At 38.0% G+C, this 23,744-nt stretch overlaps 1 protein-coding gene across 1 annotated transcript in view; it reads right to left on the reverse strand.

Moving 5' to 3' along the window:
* Positions 1 to 5,008: 5,008 nt before the first annotated feature.
* LOC147923597 (uncharacterized) overlaps positions 5,009 to 23,744 on the reverse strand; it is a 28,013-nt gene continuing 9,277 nt past the window's right edge. The window contains exons 2-3 of the transcript XR_015585770.1: positions 5,594 to 5,673; positions 5,009 to 5,268 (exon numbers count right to left, since the gene is read on the reverse strand). The gene's annotated coding sequence lies outside the window, so the exon portion shown is untranslated. The remainder of the gene's footprint in view (positions 5,269 to 5,593; positions 5,674 to 23,744) is intronic.

The raw sequence follows: 23,744 nt of genomic DNA on the forward strand, positions 1-23,744 counted from the left end.
CTAGATTCTATGTGATTTGGTGCTTATGTGGTTGTTTCTTTGAGTTCTCTATGTTATTTCGTTGCTGTCTGGGCTGGGTTTGGCTTCTGGGAGTGCAAGGAGCGGATTGGAGAAGCTTGGAGGTGAGATTCGGAGTTTCTGATCGAGGGGAAATCGCTGCTCGGCATCGGTGTCGGTCGACACCAGTTGGGGTGTCGGTCGACACCAACGCGAGGACGGCTCGGGACTTTAGCGAGCGTCGAACGATGCCATGTGGAGGTGTCGGTCGATGCAAACTAGGGTTTCCGGGAGTGTCGGGCAGGGTGTCGGTCGACACCAGTTTGGTGTCGGTCGACACCAGATGTTCAGTATCGATCGACACCATCTGGTGTCGGTCGACACCCCTTGTTCAGTTACGATGGACGTCGCATGCTTTGTATAATGCCTGGTTTGTTTTATTGGTTGTTGTTTGTGGCATGTAGAGATCTTATTGCTTGTGTGTATAGCCCAGTAGATGGGAGGATTGCCTCACTGAGTGTTTATCAAATACTCATGCATCTCAATTTGTGTTTGTGGTGCAGGTAAAGGCAAAGTGTGATCGTGGAATCAAGGCAATGAAGAGGAGGATGTTCTAGGGACTCGATTGGATGTTGTCTGGCATTGCTAGGTTGCTAGAGTTGGGTCATTAGAAACATTGCTAGGTTGCTGGTTCCTTGTTTCTTGTTGTTTGGATTGATTATTGTTGATGATTATGGTTATTGGTTTTTATTGGAGTATTATTGGATATTATGTTGGTATTGTTATTTCCGCTGATGTTTGTGATTGTGGTTAGGTGGCTAGTGGGTATGGGACCACTAGTTGTAGTTCTATTTATTATATTATTATTTAAAAAAAAAAAAGGGGTCGGTCGTTTCAGCAGCAGCAGAGGGTTGGGTTATTGAAGAGAGTTGCTTGGATAGGGCGAGAGTGGAGTGAAGTTGCGAAGTGGAGTGGGGCTGCGAGGCAGAGGCAGTATTGGTGAGGAGTGGAGAAGTAGATTTTGGGGATAACACATTAAATTTTTTCTGAACATTGTTTCCTTCAGGAACAGTACAACCAGATCTAGGGTTTCGTGAATCAAGATTTGAGGATCTCGCAATGGGGCTTTCAGCCTGATGCATCTCGACATCAGTAGTTGGGGATAAAGAGGGGCAGGGACTCAACAAGCTCTAAGGGGCGAGCAGTTTGTTGTCTGAGTTTTGGCTTTTGGGAACTTCGAGTGGAGAGGGGGGAGAGGGGGGGGGGAGGGAAATGGGAAAGAGAAGGGGAAATGGCTGGGTCAGGAGGGTCGGACGGGGGGAGAGTAATAGGGGCGGTGTTTGGCTCTCACCAGCAGTGGGAAGCGTTGGGTTTAGGGCGGAAGCACGACCATTTGAAAACCAGGAATTCGCCGATAGACTCGCCATAGAGAAAACTTTTTTTAATTTCAGTACAACACAAAAATTAGAATCACAACTTTATTGCTTAAAAAAAAGAAAAAAAAAACTCCATTTTTGTTGACCAAAAAGAGTAAATTTTTGGTTCTTTGTTTTGGCAGCTCATTATTTAACTTAATTTTTAACTGTTCCATTTTTTTTTTTGGGTTACGTTGTTGATTCTCTTAATTTTTAGTTGAAAACTTGTAAGAAGCAAAAAAAACAACAATGAATTTTAGTTTTATAGTACTTATAAATAATAAATATTAATAAAATAACGAACACAATTTGTTGACATTGGGGCCTCAATTACTAAATTTAAGCACTAGGCTCTTTACTGAAAGCCTAGTTACGGCCTAATGATTTTTTTGAACATTAAACTGGATTTTAATAAGATTTTACAAATAATTTTTGTCATTTGATATAGAAAACTAATTTTTATAGCTTGTGATCTAGGAAAACGTATAATTGGGTAAGAAGACAAAGCATTAGTTATTAGCTTTTTTTTTTTTTGGGTCAAAAAGCATTAGTTATTAGCTAAGCTTCTTGTTTTATGGAAAAATTTCAAGAGTATTTGGCTAACATTGTGTTATCTCTAATTGCTTGAGCAGGGAAGGGTTTTACTCTTTACTCGACCTTTTACCCACGGGTAATAAAATTATAATACTCCTTTATTCGATCATAAAATCATAGATAACTTTTTTAAATGGGTTGATACGTGTAGTAAACTAATATGTCAAATACGAATAACGAGTATTAGTGCCAAGTCTTACGGCGTAATACCATTCATTACTTGGACATTATCACTAGATGGTATGACTGTCCGATTTGGTGTCACATAGCAAAATGGTGAAATACATAGGTAACAAATTAACAAGAACAATGTTTTTCCAAGTGCTTTGACGGTTCTTTAATGAAAATCTTTTAATAAAAAAAAAAATTGGAAAACATTGTTCTTGTTAATTTGTTACCTATGTTTAATGTACAATGTTTGAATGTAAGGTCATTAATAAAAAGAACAGTGTCATTAATAAATAAAAAACTGAACTTTTGAATGTAATATTTCGGGTAGAGGTGTGTGTAGTCTTTGTTGTATAAGCCTATGCCTTTTAATTACCCGAACGGGATTGATCGCTAGTCGCTACCCGGAAGCAGTCAAAACGGCTTCTTTTGGATATAAATGAAAACGTGTGGGAAGTGACGTTAGAGAGTTATAAAACCCCGTTTCATCTACACTACAAGTGGACTCCACTATATGTGTGTGCCATAGAGGGAATGAGGGATCCAAATCCAACCCATGGACTTAACAGTAAATAAAATAATGCGTTTATGTTGCGGTTGTGGTTAATTTGCGTCAATATTTTTACATTTAACTTCACTATACATTTTTCTTTTTTTTTGTGGAAAAGGATTTTTTAAAAATTGCATATGTGTATACGTTTATGTTGTTAGGATTAGAATATTTGTAATGAGTACAAAATGAAAATGAATGAAAACTGATGTATATTTTTCCTAATTGAATTACGTAACGACAAGCATTTTAACGGTTTTAAGTTTTAACAAAGAGACACCAATGTCATAATGGCTTTAGTGTCTTTTGAGTTTTATGAAGTAACTCCCCAATCATACCGATTAATTAAATTGGTTCGGTATGCTACCAAATCATGGGTACAAACCGACCGTAAACCAACATGGTCAATTTAAATTCATTTTCATAGCTTAAGGACAGAGACATTACTCAAAAATAGACCAAGTCCAAGTGAGTATGAATTTTATGAGACTTTTATCTGGTTGTTTATACAATTATAGATATGAATGAAAACAGGGCCGGGCTAATGTTACCATTTTACTGGATTACACTCACTTTTAACTAGCTGCTTTGAAATTGACAATTAACAAATTATCTCTTTAAAAACTATCATTAGATGACCTGGTGAATGGTTGTAACTTTGACCTAGTATATTGTGTTGTATAGATAATTGACTCTTTTCTTTTCAAAATCAAAACATGTATCCAATTATACAAAAACACATGTAACAATAAACATAGTTTAACTTTTCTTTTTGTCCCAAAAAATAATTGTAACTTTGACATATACAGAGAAAGAGTAATTCTTTTGGAGTTATGATTTTCTTGATCAAAAAATCTAGATCCGGTTGAGTCATTTGCTACATTGCCAAAATTTATAACCCAAGTAGACAATATTATGTACATTTCTTGGCCAAAAAACCTTCTAAATAAATCTTTAAATTTAGTAAACTCTATGGATATATACATACGGTATTTTTTAAATTTACTAATTTATATAAAAAGTGAATTATATATTCTTATCATGATAAATATTATTTATGAAAACTTTAATCCTTACCTTTTTTATAATAAAAATAATTATGTTACAATATATTTAAAATATAAACTACAATGATTTTAATAAAAATTTCTCTTTCAAACACTACAAATTTGCTTATGCATTTGACATCTATATTCATGTAGTTTTTAATTTCTACAACTATCTTTAACATTTATTAATTTTGAACTTTAAAATCAAAACTAGTAATAATAAAATCTAGTAATTAATACACACCATGATTTGATTGTAATCATTTATTAATAAAAAATGAAAAATCACACTGTAAAATTCATCATACAATAAGTATATTAATTGTTTAATAAGTGCAAAATTAATTGTTTATAAGTGCAAAAAATAATCATAATGATAAATTAACTATATATTAAGAGTTTATTGGTCAAATGATCATTAATGGAAATAGAAAATGTGATAAAATGACCACTAATTTTTTATTTTGTTTAACACGACCACTAATTTTCTTATAAAATTTGATAAATGCAGATGGTCGTTCAGTATGGTGATTGCAATTGGTAATATTTTGAGAGACTTGTTTCTTTTTACTGATCAACATGATTCACATGAATTACTTGTTTCCCTCTTGGGTAATCTTGATCAAAATCTCACAAATGGCCGAAACAACTCAGTGATAAAAGATGTTTTCCAAGTAAGTTCAAATCAAATCTGGGTTGTCAGGATTGTGGAAGAGAATCAAGTTCCATAGATCACTTCATGTAGTTGTATTTCACATGAAACGGTTCGCCTATATCAGTATTGTCGAGAATATTGAAACATTGGTAGATTTTCTAATACACTAATCTATATTTGCGTAAGTTCGTAAAGAAGAAAGATAGTCAGTATGTTTTTGAACTTTATGTCATAAGTGATCACAAGGATGGTGGCCTGGTTGGTGATCATTATATTGCGTCTACTAAGTTGAACGAGAACAAATGATTTTGTTTTAGTGATAGTAATGTTTCAGCGTTTACTCAATCTGACATCAAGACTAATGGTGGTCTCTCCATTGCATACTTGTTGTTCTATCATAGGGTTGTGCGGTTAGAAACAATTAGAATATGCTATTTTTGGCTATTTTAAACCACATAGTCATTGACTTCAGGGAGAGACCTGACAACAAATCATTTATCACAAGATCTTCTTTCTTCAAGGGTGTGACCATGTTTTTTGGCTTAGAGCATCACCAACGGTAGAACCAAATGGTTCTAAATTTTCTTGTTAAAAACAATAAAAATAATGCAAAAAGTAAGTTTAGATACATGAGATTCTAAAAGTTTTTTTTTGCTCCAATGGTAGAACCATTTGGTTCTAAAAATTTGAATTTTTGAAAACTCAACACTTGTAATACAAAGTGAATAACACATACAAAGTTGTGAGATGAGAGATCTAGATTATAAAACATAGCCCTTGTGTTGTGGACTCTACATTGATGGCTCACCATACGAGATCATCAGAAGCAGTCGATAATCCCTGCAATAAAAATTCCACAGACATCAACATAACCGATTGAGAAAACAAACACAATGCAAGAAAATGAGCCACAAGAGGAGAACACAAACAATAACCGATTGAGACATTATTAGAACATACATATAAGGATCCGCCAACATGTCAGTTGAAATTTTCAAGCATTCACAGAACATTAAAGGACCGATTCAAGATTAAAACCAACAGTCAACTTATATAAATCATAATCCCATTACACACAAACACATTGCAGGAAACTGAAACACAAACACAAAAAAAAAAACTGAAACACAAACCATACTAGAGAATTCAATGTTAAAAACCATACCAGCAACGGTGAAGTGATCTGCTTCTTCACAGCAGGCAAACTCATTCGTTAGTCTTCACTCCAATTGTAGTAGAACCAAGCTGCAATAAAAATTCCACAAAGAACTGTGAGCTATATTTGTACAATAAGCTAAACCAATCAAAGAAACAAAAGACAACAGAGGCCTACAACAAAATCAAATTGAAGACAAACTCAAACACAATACATAGACAGCTTAAATTAAATTCGATACAAAATCAAACAAGGGTGAATTACTCAAATGTTACTCATTTTAGGTAATATTACCAGAATCTACAAAAAACTTTTTTATTACTAGAATGTTTCGGGTATTTCCAAAATACCCAGCGTGCCCCTGTTTTATGTTACCGGAAAAAACGTTATTACAAAAATACCATTGCCACGTCAGACGCCACGTCAGAAATCGCTGACGTGTACCATAACTCAGCCGTAACACGATACAGAGTATGTTGCGGCTGAATTATAGGTATGTTGCGGCTGAGTTACTCAAAAAAACATTTGAGTAAGAGCGGACGGCTGACTTATGAAAATCTGGCTGAGTTACGCTTATAAGTCAGCCAAGAGTTATGGCTGACTTATTAAATTTGGCTGAGTTATGCGCATAACTCAGCTGTAGTAATGGCTGAGTTTTCACCTGATGGTTGAGTTGTCAAGATTTTGGCTGAGTTATCGCTACGACACGGTTGAGTTGTCAAAATTTTGACTGAGTTATCACAACGACACGGCTGAGTTGCCATTTTCCGACTGGCTGAGTTATGAAAAATGGCTGACTTATGAGATGTAGTTACGGCTGAGTTATGGTAAAAAACTATAACTCAGCCGTAATAGGCTGACTTATTGACAAGTCAGTTGTTTGACGGCTGACTTATTGGCAAAAGATTAATTACTAGAATGTTTTTCAGTTACGGCTGACTTATCAAACGATACGGCTGAGTTACATATTTTCAGTTCATGAAGCGGCTGAGTTTGGCAGCAATTTTTTTTGCTTTTTAATTACTGTAATGTTTTTCGTGTTGTGGCTGAGTTTTAGTTAGGCTGAGTTATGGTATTGTTTCATGGCTGATTTGCCACGTCGGATGCAGCATCCATGTCAGCATTCCATGTCATCATCTTTTTCTCCGGAAATACGAAACGTCGTTCGACTCTGGTTCTTCAACTGGTTAATAAGTGAACTATTTTACCTTCTTATTCACCTTGTTCTTCTACTTCTTTTTCACTTTCTTCTTCACACCTTGTTCTTCTACTTTTGTTCTTCTCCACCTTGTTCTTCATTATATTTCATGGATCCAGTGCCGGTACTAGTTGTGTCCGGTAATTGGATAAAGACACAGAGATATGTATTTAACTCCGACGAGAGAGGGTGTATAGTTGTGCAGATAGATGGAGGCACAACATACGACAAGCTTGTTAAGCTTGTTCTTGAAGACTACGGATTGGACTCGTTTAGACATGAGCTAAAGCTGAGCTACATGTTCTTGAACAGGGCAATGAAACATATGGCGCATGATACTCCACCAGTTTTTGTCTCCAATGATCGACAGTTGCAATGTTTTTTGGGTCTATGGAAAACCGATCAGCTACGTCTCTGTGTAGAGTTTTCGGCGAAAGAGTCTACAGAAACTAGTGGAGCTAGAGGAAGTATGATTCGGCGAAGCAGAGACTCGAAAGCAGAATCTACCCCCGAAGTGTGCGGTGGGGGATTTGAAGGCACTTGTTTTGATTATGGTAAGATTGTTGACAAAGAAAACGAAGAAGAAGCTGTTGAAGTAGCATCTGACGAAGAAGAAGACGATGAATTTTCAACCCGATTTGATGTTTTCGACGACTCCGATGGTGAGTCATCTGATGACGAGAAGTTTTCTGTATTGGGCGAGCCTCAGAGTACAGTGGAAGACCCACCTACTCCGCCTCCTCAGAAGAAAGCTCATAGAGATGATAACTTTGCCGGATCGAAGATGAATCCGGAGGCTATTAGGTTGGAGGTGTCAACGCTAAAAATTGCTGTAGGACAACGATACAGTAGCAAAAAGCAGTTCAGGAATCACGTGAAACTTATTTCGGTTAGGGATGGATTTGATTTTAATGTACCAATCTCAAATCCGAGACAAGTGGTTTTTAGGTGTTGGGTTAAAGGATGTATTTGGAGAGTTCGTGCATCTGTACAAGGGGATGACCCGGATTTTCATGTTCGTGTATACGATTCGGAACACACATGTTCTGTGACGGAACGTTCTACTAGATGCCGTCAATCAACAGCTGATGTACTGGCAGGTCTTTACAGGGACTATCTTGGTGATCTTGGTCCGGATGTTAAACCTAAAAGTGTCGGAGTCATTTTCAATAAGCAATTTAGTCTAAAGGTAATTACTATGTTTCGACTGACTTATTGATAATAATGGTTGAGTTATAGGTATGTATAGGCTGAGTTAATTATTGATAACAATGGCTGAGTTATAGGTATGTATAGGCTGAATTATTTACATTTTACGGCTCATTTATTGATTATTTAAGACTGACTTATTCGAATGTATCGGCTGAGTTATTTATATATTATGGCTGATTTATTAATTTGTTGGTGTCGATAGATGGGTTATTGGAAGGCATATCGAACGCTGCTGAATGCAAGGCAGATCCATCAGGGAACTCCTGAGGAAAGTTTTAGCGAGTTGCCTTCTTACATATTCAAGTTAAAAAGGGAAAATCCGGGTACAGTCACGCGTCTTCAAATAGGTGATGAAGATAGATTCAAATATGTTTTTATTGCTTTTGGTGCGAGTATTGTTGGGTTTGCTTTCATGCGCAAAGTTGTTGTTGTCGACGGAACGTTTCTCCATGGTAGTTACAAAGGGACACTTCTAACAGCCCTAGCTCAGGATGGTAACTTTCAAATTTTCCCATTAGCTTTCGCTGTTGTTGACACTGAAAATGATGAGTCTTGGCGTTGGTTCTTTACACAACTCAAAGTTGCCATTCCAGACGAAAAGGATCTTGCGGTAATCTCCGACAGACATCAGTCAATAGGGAAAGCGATTCGTCAAGTGTATCTGTTGGCTTCACGTGGAATTTGCACTTACCATTTGTATAAGAACATCTTGGTGAAGTTCAAAGGAAAACATTTGTTCCCTCTGGTGAAAAAAGCGGCAAAGTGTTTTAGGCTAACTGATTTTAATGAGGCTTTCAATGAGATTGAAGCATGTCATCCCGAACTACATGGATACCTCCAACGAGCTGGTGTCCGAATGTGGGCGCGTGTTCATTTCCCGGGTGAAAGGTACAATTTAATGATAACGAATATTGCAGAATCAATGAACCATGCACTGTCAAATGCTAGAAGTCTTCCCATAGTTCAACTTCTAGAATCGATACGGGATATGATGACCAGATGGTTTTCTGAACGGAGAGAGGATGCGAAATCGCAGCAAACAACGCTCACTCGAGGTGTTGAGAAACTATTACAGGTAATTTTACATAAGTCAGTCGTCAATGTTGATAACTCAGCCGTAACAGTTACCATATCTCTGCCGTAATTGTTTCCTTATCTCAGCCATTACCATTATAGTTTCCATAACTCAGCCATTGTTGTTTCAATAACTCAGCCATAATTGTTTTCATAACTCAGCCTAAAGCGTTTTGTTTTTTGTTCTACTCCCTTATAGGACCGTGTCACCGGAGCAAGACTTATGGAGGTACAAACGATTGATGCTGTACGTGTTGAAGTGAAATATGGATCATCTTTGCATGTTGTAAATTTAGAAATAAAAAGTTGCACATGCCGTCGTTTCGACCACGAGAAAATACCATGCATCCATGCAATCGCAGCTGCAGAGCATATGGATGTGTCTCGTATATCCATGTGCGATACGAAATTTAGGAGTGTCGATTTGGTTAACGGATGGGCTGGTTCAATCATGCCTCCAGATGAATCATTCCCTGCTCCTGAAATTGTGGATAATCAGAAGTGCTTGCCTCCGATTGTTGTGAACCAGCCAGGAAGACCAAAGAAGCGTAGGATTAAATCATCTTTGGAAGTTGCCACTGAAAATAAACGCCCTAGGAAGCAACACGCATGTTCGCGATGTAAGCAAGTTGGGCACAATGCAAAAACTTGTGCTATATAGTTTATATTGTGTTATTACTCATCTGTCAAAGTATTATTACTTTATTTTGTGGTATTACTCATCTGTCAAGTAGTATAACTCAGCCATAACACACTATAACTCAGCCATAACACACTATAACTCAGCCATCACATGAATCGACGATATATTTCGTCCTGTATCATGATAACTCAGTCGTAATAAACTATAACTCAGCCATATAATCAGTCGTTTGATTGTTTCTTTGATAACTCAGTCATGACATGAATCGACTATATATTTCGTTTTCCTGTAAAAGCTATAACTCAACCGTAAATTTTATAACTCAGCCATGACATTAAACTTCACTAAAATCGTTTTGATTAGTTTCCACTACACTTCATCCAAACAACAACAAAAAATATATATAATAACAACGCCTAAACGAGAGATCTCTGGTCGGGGGAGCCCGATCGAAAAGTTTCGCCACCAACCCTCTAGCGTTCTGGACGGTCCTGCAATCGCAGAACGGGAGCTGGGCCAGATATGTCAGTCTCCAATGGTTCCTCCACTGCGAGTTCGTTCACCGCAATTCGACAGAAATCTCGTACCCATTGTAAGGCCTCTAGCCTTTCGATTGGCAATCCGGAGCCTCTGGACATCATGTCCTCTATAAAGGCACATGGGCCTTCAAGAAGATGGCGCTCGCGGAAGGCTTCACCCGACGACTCCAGGAAATTGACGTATCGGATTAACCTAGTCAAGCAAGCTCGATAGGCCCAGACATCCGTCACAAACGGGAAGGCGGTTTCCCTCAAGGGTTCGCGATCGCCTTTCTGGAGATCGGGTACATCCATCTGATCGACCAGTTCTTTGCACGCCTTGTGCTCATCAAGTAGACGGACCATTCGCCAGTGTGCCAAGAAGTAACCTTCGACGATAAGGTCTTCCAGGACTAGAATGGTTCCCTCTAAACGGTAAAAACGATGGAGCTGGTCAAGTTTCAGCCGAAGCGCCCGAATATACGCGCCCATCCTCTTTCGCCGAGCTCGGTACTCTCGGAGTTCTAGCTGAAGGGGAGACACACCAGGGTCGACAGTATTTGAGTTTGGAGCGACCTCACGAGATCGGGACGTCTCTCCTACCTCCTGTGGAATGGGATTTTCCGGCTCCCGATTGCCGGATGCGGCGGCTATCCTTTCCCGGGCCTGTCTCAGCAATGCGGAGCGAGTTCTTGCTGGCATCCTTCTATTTCTTACGCTGGTGGAAGTTCGAATGATTTATTCCCCAAACCTTCATCCCTATTTATATAGAGTCATGGGATGTAACCGCCGCTGAGTCCACCAATCAGACTGCAGCAAAAATTCCGCTGTGTCCCGAGAATAACTATAAAAGACCGTGCAACACATTTAATGAAACGCGTATTTCGTTTTCCCGTAAAGCTATAACTCAGCCGTTAAGCAATATTTTGGCAAGTTAACCTAATAATTACAAAAACATTTCTTTTGATAACTCAGCCATATAGATTAGTCGTTTGTTTTCATATTGTCTTTTTCGATAACTCAGTCATAACTCACTATAACTCAACCATGACATGAATCGACTATATCTTTCGTTTTCCCGTAAAGCTATAACTCAGCCGTTAAGCAATATTTTGGCAAGTTAACCTAATAATAGACGCGACCTTTCTTTTGATAACTCAGCCATATAGATTGTTCATTTTGATATTTCATCCGTTATTCACTATAACTCAGCCGTGACATGAATCGACGTGACCTTTCGTGTTCCCGTAAAACTATAACTCAGCCAATACATGAGAGTAGATACTAAAATGTGGAAGCATGAAAGGTGGATACATAGAATTAGCCGAAGAAAAAAAGGGACGTTTAATACATGAAAAAGATGGGAAACTATACGACTAAATGGAAAACAATTATTTTAAAATAAACAGAAATTAGAGTCACGAATTGATAAGGTAAAACTAAAAATCACTGCTGGAAACCCTAAAGGATCTCCGAGACTTTGAGGGACAACCACAGAAGGTAACAGTTTTTGCACATGATTTCATAGTCTCCATAGCGGAGAGAATGGAAACCATAATTCAAACAACACATCACAGCACAAACGGGTTTAGGGAGTGACGGGCTGTCAGGATAGCGATGGGGGGGGCTGAGTATGAGTTTTTCCAGGCCGTCTTATAACGAGATAAATCATCCAGAAAATAATTACCGGTTACAATGGCATCCGAAGACTTCAAAGGATAATGATTTGCATCAAACAGCTAGAGGTAATGGACGGCCATATCCTCATTCCCTTGAAAAATACTTAGTACCCCACATGCTAAGGTGGCATAACCATCGGCCGGTACAATACGACTGAGAATATCAATCCCACGCTGGATATCTCTATCCTCAGCCACAACCCTTAGCCCTTCGAAGTAAATGGCAATGGGGTTGCCGGCCTCAAAGCATTTGACGAAGAAAAGCCTGTGCCGCCCTTCATTTTGGAGGCTACCATCAGGGGCATTGGATGTGTTGATTTCTGATGGATCAGTACAAAGCCAATATATAGCAGCTGTCTTTAGAACTTCATCACTGTATACTGCATTTTTCCCCCTATAACCAGCCCTTAAAATAGAACCAAGTGCGATCCATCCACCATATTCTGCAGCATTTTCTGCAACAAGGGAAACGATTTTGATGAAAACGTCGTCGGGGAGATCCGGCATCTTGGGTGCTAGCGCGGACATAGTGTTGAAAAAAATAATTTTATTCTAGTTTGTAGTTGAGAGGTAATAGACTAAAAACGGGAATATTATAACTCAGACACTTGGTTCTATTTGTAGTTGAGAGGTAATAAATAGACTAATGATTTTAGGGTTAAGCATATTTTGGCGGGAAACCATAAGTTAAAACTATAACTCAGCCATAACATGAATCGACGTGACCTTTCGCTTTCCCGTAAAACTATAACTCAGCCGTAAAGCAATATTTTGGCGGGAAACTAAACAATAAAATTATTGCAAGTTAACCTAATTTATTGGTAAGCAATATTTTGGCGGGAAACCATAAGTTATTCCTGTAATAGACGCATCGACGAGACCTTTTCAGATTATTCCTACTGATAATTCAGCCATTACTAACTAGAACTCAGTCAATACATGAATCGATGAGAATTATGGCTGAGTTATCATTAGAAACGAAGGTCATTTCTTCAAATTGTTTATAATGATAACTCAGTCATCATTCTCCATAACTCAGCCGTCACATGACCTGTAACTCAGCCGTCAAGTTATATATATCATTCATTTACAAGAGTATATCTGGTTTTTAGAAAGTTTTAAAAGGTTTTACAAATTGTTTATAATGATATATATCAATTTTATTTGCTTTTCTAAAAGCTTTGCAAGTTGTTTCTAATATTAAAACAGTAGACTCTGAATAAAATATTTTTTAAAATAGAGTTTACAAGAGCAGTGACTGAAATATTTTATTAAAAAGTACAAAAACAAGATAAATTATTCAAGAGTTCTTAAAATAGATTTGAACTATTTAAGTTCATATTTCAGTTTCCTCTCCCAGCGTATTGAATTGTCATCTCTCTAGCCATTGCTTCAAACCTTCTCCTATCAGATTTGTAGAGGTTGGCAAGATATTCAATGGTCTGTTCCTCATCATTGACCTCTGGTTCAATCAACTTCTCCACTAATCCCTTGAAAAGCGTAACAATCGGCAAGGCAGTGGGAATCCAACGGTCGGTCCTCAAAACTTTTAGGTAAATGCCTCCACTATCTGATACATTTGGGTGGCAAATTCTTGTGATGAAAACAACCTGCATTATCAAGAAATTTTATTTAAAAAACTATTTAGTTGGGAGTCCTAATAAACATGCTTGCTAAAATAAAAAGGAGTATAATAAAAAATAGATACCTTGGGGGGACTTCTTGGGTAATCAGGTGGAAAACTAAGCCTAAGTTTAAACACTCCCCCTTCATAAGGAGTGTTCACCGGTCCGATTAGGGTGGCCTCCCAATGGAAAATGTCGTCATCAACAGTTACTAAAAAAAAGTCAAACACTCAGTCTCATTTATCCTTAACAGTAAAACAAATCTAATCTGAAGATGTATGTGTTTACCTGCTGTGATGTTTGGCGAAAGATCCCTGTTCAGATATTTCAAATCAGTCCTTATATAGTTTGAAGGAGAACGACGGGCCATTTCTGACGGATTGAAGGAAGAAGGTAAACAGACTTTTCGGATCTGAGAGATGATTTAGGATTTTTCGTGAGACAAAGGTTTGATGTGTAAGTGGAGAGCAAAAAGTATTTATAATACGCGAAGCGTCGCTTTGGTTTACAAAAAGTACCCCTTCGAAAACATAAATACATAATTCTAAGCCCTTCAACGCGTAATTATAACCGAACTAAAGCGACGCTTCGCGTATTACGCCTTCAATCAATTACGGTTTTACAAGCCTCTGGTGGCTATAACTCATCCATAACGTTATATGGCGCTATAACTCAGCCGTCACATGAACTTTCGTTTTCCCGTAAATATTATAACTCAGCCGTCAAGTCATATATATCACTCATTTACTTTCAAATTGTTTCTTGTGATAACTCAGCCATTACTCAGCCATCACACGACCTTTCGTTTTCCCGTAAAGTTTATAACTCAGCGTCAAGTCATATATATTACACATTTACTTTCAAATTGTTACTTGTGATAACTCAGCCATAAATCAATATAAATCAGCCGTCACATGGCCTTACGTTATCCCGTAAATATTATAACTCAGCCGTCAAGTCTCACATACACAGAGCATTAAATTCGAATTGATTACATTCGGTTCTGCAATTGATTACATTCAGTTCTGCAATTCGCCAAAAAATAAAAAAAATAAAAAAAATAAATGCGACAAGCATCATATTAGCGAACTAGTTCCCATGGGAAGGCTATCGTCTCTAGCATTCTGTACGGTCCTGAAGTCTCAGGATGGGAGCGGACTGTATAGATTGGACTCCAACGGTTCTTCCACCACCAGCTTGCTCAGTTCAGATCGCCAGATCTGACAATCCCGCCTTAAGGATTCAAGCCTTTCCATCGGCACTTCGGAGCCCTTGGACACCATCTCCTCCAAGAAGGCACATGGACCTTCTACGTCATGGCTTTCGCGGAAGAAATAGTCCGTTGACTCCAAGTGGTTGATGTACCGCCTCAGCCTCTCCAGGCAAGCTCGGTAGGCCAAGACTTCCGTGTTGTGCGGGAAGTCAGAATTTCCCAAAGGTTCGTAATCACCTTCGGGTAAGTTGGGCACCACCATACGGGAGACCTGTTCTATGCAAGAGGCATGCTCAGCAAGTAGACGAGTCATGCGCCACTTCGCTAGAAAAAAACCTTCGGCGATGAGCTCATCCAGGACTCGGATAGTCCCTTCCAATCGGCAGAGACGAAAGACTTGCTCGAATTTAAGACGAAATGCTTTAATATAAGCGCCAAGTCTCTTGCGGCGAGCTCGGTACATCCGGAGTTCCCTTTGCAAAGGATTAAAGTAACGGGATCGAGACGGAGACTCTTGAGGACTAGTTCCAGCGGCTGTCAGTTCTCGGGCCCGTTTCAACCATGAAGATCGGGTAGTCACTGGCATCTTTGCTAGTTTCGTTCTAGTTTGGAATGCTCTTAACATTTCCAACCCTTTCCCTATTTATACTAAAACTTGGAACGCAACCCCCATTGATTCCACTGCCGGGAAACCATAAGTTAACCAAATAATAGGCGGGAAACCATAAGTTAACCAAATAATAGAACGTGTAAAAATCACTATAAGTCTATAAAAATCCTACATTACGGATTTATAATTGGTACAATATCTCAGCCATTACGGATTTATAAATCAATATAACTCAGCTGTTATATGAGTCGACGAGACCTCTCGTTTTCCCGTAAATATTATAACTCAGCCGTAAAGTCATATATATCAGATTGTTTCTAGTGATAACTCAGCCATAACTCAATATAACTCAGCTATCACATGACCTTTCGTTTTTCCGTAAATATTATAACTCAGCCGTAAAGCGATATTTTGGCGGGAAACCATAAGTTAACCAAATAATAGAACGTGTAAAAATCACTATAAGTCTATAAAAATCCTACATTACGGATTTATAATTGGTACGATATCTCAGCCATTACGGATTTATAAATCAATATAACTCAGCCGTTATATGAGTCGACGATAACTCAGACGTCACATGACCTTTTGTTTTCCCGTTACTATTATAACTCAGACGTCAAGTCATATATATCACTCATTTACTTTCAAATTGTTTCTTGTGATAACTCAGCCATAACATGACCTTTTTTTCCCGTAAATATTATAACTCAGCCGTCAAGTCATATATATCACTCATTTACTTTCATATTGTTTCTTGTGATAACTCAGCCATTAATGAGAGGAGAGGAGATACTAAATTGTGGAAAATAGGGACCTTTAATACATGAAAAAAGATACTCGCTTTTAATACAAGAAATGGAAAATAATTATTTTAAAATAAACAGACTTTAGAGTCGCGAGTTGATAAGGTAAAACTGGAATTCACTGCTGGAAACCCTAAAGGATCTCAGAGACTTTGACGGACAACCACCAAAGGTAACAGTTTTTGCACATGATTTCAAAGATGTCTCCACAGTGGAGAGGAAGGAGACCGTTGAGATGATGGAGACCGTCTTCTAAATAACACATCACAGCACAAACGGGTGAAGGGAGTAGCGGTTGTCAGGATAGCGAAGGGAGACTGTGTATGAGTTTTTTCGGGCCGTCTTATAACGAGATAACTCAAACATAAAATAATTACCGGTTAACATGGCATCCGAAGACTTCAGAGGATAATGATTCGCATCAAACAGCTGGAGGTAATGGACGGCCATATCCTCATTCCCTTGACAAATACTTAGTACCCCACATGCTAAGGTGGCATAACCGTCGGCCGGTACAATACGACTGAGAATATCAATCCCATGCTGGATATCTCTATCCTCAGCCACAACCCTTAGCCCTTCGTAGTAAATGGCAATGGGGTTGCCGGCCTCAAAGCATTTGACGAAAAAAGGCCTGTGCCGCCCTTCATTTTGGAGGCTACCATCAGGGGCATTGGATGTGTTGATTTCTGATGGATCAGTACAAAGCCAATATATAGCAGCTGTCTTTAGAACTTCATCACTGTATACTGCATTTTTCCCCCTATGACCAGCCCTTAAAATAGAACCAAGTGAGGACCATCCACCATATTCTGCAGCATTTTCTGCAACAAGGGAAACGATTTTTATGAAAACATCGTCGGGGAGATCCGGCATCTTGGGTGCTCGAGCGGACAGAGTGTTGTAAAAAATAATTTTATTCTAGTTTTTAGTTGAGAGGTAATAGACTAAAGTAACGGGAATACTTGTATATATACAGAGATGGAATAATATTATATTATTTGGTTGGACCAGAGTACAAGAAAGTTTTCCCGTAAATATTACAACTCAGCTGTAAAATGAATATATCAGTCATTACTCTTTCGATAACTCAGCCATACCTCACTATAACTTAGTCGTAACATTACCTTTCGTTTTCCCGTAAATAATAGTATAACTCAGCCGTCAAATCATATATATCATTCATTTACCTTTAAAAAATTTCTTTTAATAACCCAGCCATTACTCTCTATAACTCAGTTATAATATGTCCTTTCGTTTCCCGTATATATTATAACTCAGCCGTCAAGCGATATTTTGGCGGGAAACCATAAGTTCACCTAATAATAAACGCGACCTTTCGTTTTTCCTATTGTTTTTCCTTTATATTTTCCTCATTCATATGTCTGACTCTCTTTCATCTCTTTCATCTCTTCTTCGTTTCTATTGTTTCTCTTTATCTTCTCTTAAATCACAGATCTGTCTATCTGTTACATCTTCCTATCGACATGGAAGTTGTTCCTCACATCGATGGACAGTTTTTTAGAGATGTCGAAGCGATCATCTGCGCCACTGGTCGAGAGAATATTCAGGTTCTAAACCCTGGTGTGGGTTCCTTGGTTGACAAAACCACTGTTACGTGGTTCAAGTTCCTTCACGTTCTCTCTATCGCGATCGGAGGAATACTTCAACACAACTGGTACCATGCGTGGCCGACGTACCGCTTGATTCCCTTCCACTTTAAGAGACGGTGGTTTCTCCTCCTCGCGGTAAGATCAATAAAACAAACCATATTGATATTATTCTTTACTCTTATCGTTCCTTTCCTTCAATTGTAGCGTAAATACACGTGGGATCCAAAACATACTTTAACGGTCTGGACGCAGTTTAATTTGGTGGCTAGAACGATATTCAGATCCCAGATACGTGCTCTCAGGAGGATATGGGCGAGTGGTGGCAATAAACCCAAGATGCTGACTAGCTTAGTTTGGAATGATTTGGTCGATATGTTTGAAGAATTTGGCCCAGATGACGTCGGTTTCAAAAAGTGATTGTCATTGTACTTTTGTGTCGTCTTCTACATGAACTAATGAACTATGAACTACGAACTATGATTTTGTGTTTTTTTATTTTTTTATTTCGTTTTGTTAGTACTTTCATATTAATATAAGGGAAGGGAATCAGTCGTTATTACAATATCTCAGCCATCACAGAATCATAACTCAATCATAAAGTTCAATAAGTCAACCACAATATAGAATAACTCAGACATCACTTTACCGTAACAATTTGAATAATTATTTTAAATTTAGATTTGAGTTATAATAATTTTAATTTAAATTGTCGGACAAATACTTTTACAAAAAATAAAAATGCGTGAAACGTTTTAATAATATCGAGAGACGTTTTAATACTTTAAGAAAAATAAAATTCGAAATTCGAATAATAATTATTTAATTATTTGCAATAATATCTTGTGATAAAAAGCTCACTTTATGAATTTATTATGCGTGTGGATTTGAGCAGGCACAGAATTAGTGATTTTTCACGCTTCCCTAACAACACTTTTTGTAATATCGAGAGACGTTTTAATACTTATTAGTAATCTGACAGAACAAAAGACCCAAGAAAGAAAGAAGAATACGTTTTCATATCTTCATATTATTGAGAAGACCCTAAACAATAACTCAGCCATAACGTTACCATAACTCAGCCAACCCCAATTTAGAATGACTATATAACCGACCAAACCGATCCAAACCGGAAACTAATTTTTCCATTATTTTCGGTTAATTACGGTTATATTCGGCTTGCTATCGGTTATATTAAGTTAATCGACCTAATTTGGATAACATTTGGGTTATTTATGGTTATATAGTCGTCTAACCGACACATAACCGGAAATAACCGAAAAGTAATTTCAGAATTTTTTTAAAAATTTGAAAAATGGTTATCATATTAGTATATCCAAATTACCACCTTAAACCAAACACAATATAACCAAAACCAAACTGTTATATTAAAACCCATAATATTGGAAATATGAAACATACATATCTAACCCTAACCCTAACCCTAACCCTAACCCCTAAACGTCATGTGTTGTATGTTTTACACATCCTTGGTGAGAATGTGTAAAAATCAATCTTTGTCTATAATTATTACTTTTCATTGCTTATAGTGATTGTAATATTCCTTTTTTCATTCTATATTTTAATTTTGAGTTATAATAATTATAATTTACAAATATTTCATAAGTCAGCGGTTTATGTCAACAACTCAGCCGTATCAGTCAAATGTTTGAGAAATACTTTTATAAAATTTTTTTTTTTAATTCAAATTCAAATTTTAAATTCTTTTTAAATAAAAAATCGCTAAAATCTTACTTATTACGCGTGTGGTTCTTAACAGTAAACATAATTATTGTTTGTGTTTCTCCAACAACACTTTTTGTCTTCTCGAGAAGGTATATAATAAATTAATATACCGTAAACGATAACTCAACAATAACTTTACCATAACTCAGCCAACCCCAAATTAGAATGAATAAATAACCGACCAACCAAACCAAACCGGAAACTATTTTTACATTATTTTCGGTTAGTTACGGTTATATTCGGCTTGCTATCGGTTATATTAAGTTAATCGACCTAATTTTGAAACGTTTGGTTATTTATGGTTATATATTCGTCTAACCGACACATAACCGGAAATAACCGAAAAATAATTTCAAAATTGGAAATATGAAACATACACCTCTAACCCTAACACTAACCCTAACCCCTAAATGTCATGTTTTGAATGTTTTACACATTTTGATCAGAATGTGTAAAAATCAATCTTTGTCTATAATTATTACTTTTCATTGCTTTTAGTGATTGTCATATTCCTTTTTTCATTCTATATTTTAATTTTGAGTTATAATAATTTTAATTTACAAATATTTCATAAGTCAGCCGTGTGAAGTATGTAAATCAGCCGTAACTTAACCGTAAACCAGCCATAATTTTGAAAATAGAAAAATCAAAGTTTTACAAATCCAAGTACAATTCCAAAAGAAACGAAACGAAGGAAGGACATAATGCATTATTTAATCTGGATCAAAAAAACCAGGTGCCTCATTGTAGATTTCTGCAGCCATTTTATCCCGTATAGCCTGGATATTTTGATCACTGATTCCATCGAAAGACACACCAAGCGCTAGACATTCAATAAACTTTAAAGCGTACACGCCACAGTCACCAACCTGTACGTTTTGAGGGACCTTGGAGGCACTCTTCCTCCTGAAACCGAACTGACTGGCAGTAGGTGTACGAATTTCGTGAGGAACGTTCGCGTTCATCATTGCTGGAATCATCCGTGTAAACGCCCTACAATCATTCAGCATTGTAAGCTCACTCTTTTCGGTTACTTGTCCCACGATGCTATCATAGCAATCAATATGCCTTCTCTTTAGATCCACGTGCAGCGCCACCCAGTGATTGCCTCCAATTTGGTAACAAACCTTTAACTAACTCTTCATAGCTATTGCCAGTCATTTTAAAAAACTTGGGTTTCATATTGAACATCGTATAATCACCAATCATCGATCTAGTGAACCACGGGTCTATAAACGCAATGCGTTTGTTGTGGAATGGGAAGGGATCTCGTTTGTACCTAATACTGAGGAGTCTCATAAACGCGCCCAAGTGCTGTAAAACAGAAAACTGATTAGTAAACAACAACTCAGCCATAATGTAATATAAGTCAGTCGTAAACAATAACAAATCATACCACTGCCACCTACTGTCAATATGTATTATATCTCAGCCGTAAACATAATAACTCAGCCATCACTTATAATATCCCAGCCGTAAACATAATAACTCAGACATCAAGTTAAACTTACTTTATCAGACAGCCACCCAAATGTACCAGACGGCCAGTTATTTCTTTCGGTGATGAGAGTCCTATAGAATTCAATATTTGATGTTGACATGCCTAATGGTGTACCCCTAAGAAAAAAATAAGAACAGGTTAATATAATTTTAACAAGATGCGATTAACAAGGGTCTAAAGGGTCATACTCGGCTTTCTTTAGGTACTCCAAAAGTTTCTGCAACTTGACCGGATCAACAGGTGCCAGAGGATCATATATTCCAGGTCCAGGTGAACAGTTCTTCCTCATGCACGTCAGTCCGTTGTCCCCAATATAAGGAAAAGTCCTCTCTTGTGTAGCTTGTAGTTTATTCAATGAACTTCCATCTGGGGACAGCTTAACATTCTCCAGCCTTAAAGCTTTGATTCTATCAAGCCTAATCTTTTCCTCCTCATCATCCTCAGATTCAGGTTCAAGGATATTGTATTCAGCCATAATCTTGGCTGTCATATCACATATACTGCTGTCAGCAGCGTCGGCACCAGCGTTTGCACCAGCTTTGGATACTCCCTCATTCAAATCAGATCCCAATTGATTGATTTGATTAGGCTTAGTAGTCTTTCTAACTCTTTTCTTTGACGGATTATTTCCATCCTTCTCTTCCGCCAACTCTTTGACCTTCTTTGCAGCCGCCGCTTCATCTTCTGCCTTCTTTTCCGCAAACTCTTTGACCTTCTTCGCAGCCGCCGCCTCATCTTTGGCCTTCTTTGCCGCTAACTCTTTGTTCTTCTTCGCAGCGGCCGCCTCAACTTTGGCCTTCTTTGCATTTAATTCTTCGTCCTTCTTTCCATCATTGGCATTTTTCCTCGTGTTAGTCCGTTGAATTGGTTTCGTAGCAGCTGGAGACTTCTCAATGAAATTAAGAAGATGATCTTTATCAAACTCATCTTTATCAAACTCTTTATTCAGATTCCTACTGATCCCAGCCAAACCACTGCCAACTACCTGTATAACATAAGCGAAGACAATTAAAGATAATGATAACTCAACCTAAACAATCTGGAAACTCAGCCATAAGATTAACATAATTCAGACATTACCGGAGGACTGTTGACAAAGTAGTTTTGGTGCATTTTTCCTGGAACTGCTGGTACTGGTGGACTTTTTGGTGACAACAGTTCATCAATAAGGTTCTTTATTTTGAAATTTTTACAAGTGTTTTGTGACAACAGTTCATCCCCAAGGTCTTCAACATTGTTTTGGCCAGTTTGCCCAACACCCAAGGAAAGCACGTGCTCTTTCATCTGCTTGAGATCACTCTCAACAGAACGAAACCTGGTTTCAAACCTTTCATTCATCCTCTCTTCTATTCTATCTCCAATGTTTTTTTCCAAGGTGTCAAACCTTGAGGTTAAATTAGACACCAACTCAATGAGAGTTCCAACCGGTCCACCACCCTGACTGTTGGAAACTACCACCTTCTATTCAGCTCCTTCACTAAATCCACCACCCTGACTGTTGGAAACTACCACCTTCTGTTCAGCTCCTTCACCAGATCCACCACCCTGACTGTTGGAAACTACCACCTTCTTGACTTTCTGCTTCTTTGTGGGAGGAGAGTCAGAATCAACATCCCAAAAACCTTTAACAAACTTATCCTCATGTATGTCTTGGATAAGGCGATCAACTTCTGGGTCGTCTTTTTGATCTGGCCACGTATGAAATAGCTCCCGTACATCATCCTTCATAACCATTTTAGTCACACGCAGCTGTAACATAAGAGAATATGAGACCCATCAGGGAATAATAACTCAGCCAACACTAAACAATAACTCAGCCAACACTAAACCATAACTCAGCCGTTACTAAACAATAAATCAGTCATAACTAAACCATAGCGAAGCCATTACTAAACAATCACTCAACCAGATATAAACCTTACCTCACCAAGCGCTTTGATCTCTTTAGCAATTACCGATACCATCGTAGAACGTGTACGGTTTCCACCCCATTGAAGCATCGGTATGCCACCATCATTAGCTGATGCATTCCCAAACCGTTCTCCAAAGCATTTGATGGACTCATACGCCCAAGCCTGTAACACGGGTGTAAACCCACTGAGGGTGTACGACTTTCCCGTAGGGTTCAGCATCTTTATGGAATCAACAAGAGCTTCAAATGCTGACCGACCCCACGGATACGTCTTCATTGCTTCATCATCAAAAACTCTTTTGGCACTTTCATATGGAATTCTAGAGTTATGATGCAAACCATAAAGTCCAATGTGTTGAAGAAGCAACAGCCCCAACCATTTACGATGATCAAGGTTAACCCATCCCCGGCAAACTTTTAATGCTTCCCTGAGTTCAAGTAGCGTTGGACCTGCCCCACCAGGCACTTTCAAAAGTCGGAAGAACTTTTTGTGTTTCTCTTCAAGTTCAAACTGTTCAGTAGGCATTGGGTCTATGTTTAACCCCGTCAGATAATGAAATTCATTCAACCCAAACCTGATAGGTTGACCGCCGACCACAAACCAAAGCTCCTTCTTATGTACCCTTAGGTTACATAGTAGGAAATGAACAACCTTACCAGACCAGGCGAATTGGCTATCAACTAGCTTAGAGATTATTCCAATTGGTACTTTCTTCGTTTCATCCCACGCATCCAGTCCTATTGATTCCCTAATCTGAGGTAATTCTAACATCCTGAAATTTGTGTTTATATCTCTAGACTCTATTTTAGCGT

Source organism: Camelina sativa, chromosome 17 (genome assembly GCF_030686135.1).
Source record: "Camelina sativa cultivar CO46 ecotype springtype chromosome 17, ASM3068613v1".
Classification (NCBI taxonomy): Eukaryota; Viridiplantae; Streptophyta; class Magnoliopsida; order Brassicales; family Brassicaceae; genus Camelina; species Camelina sativa.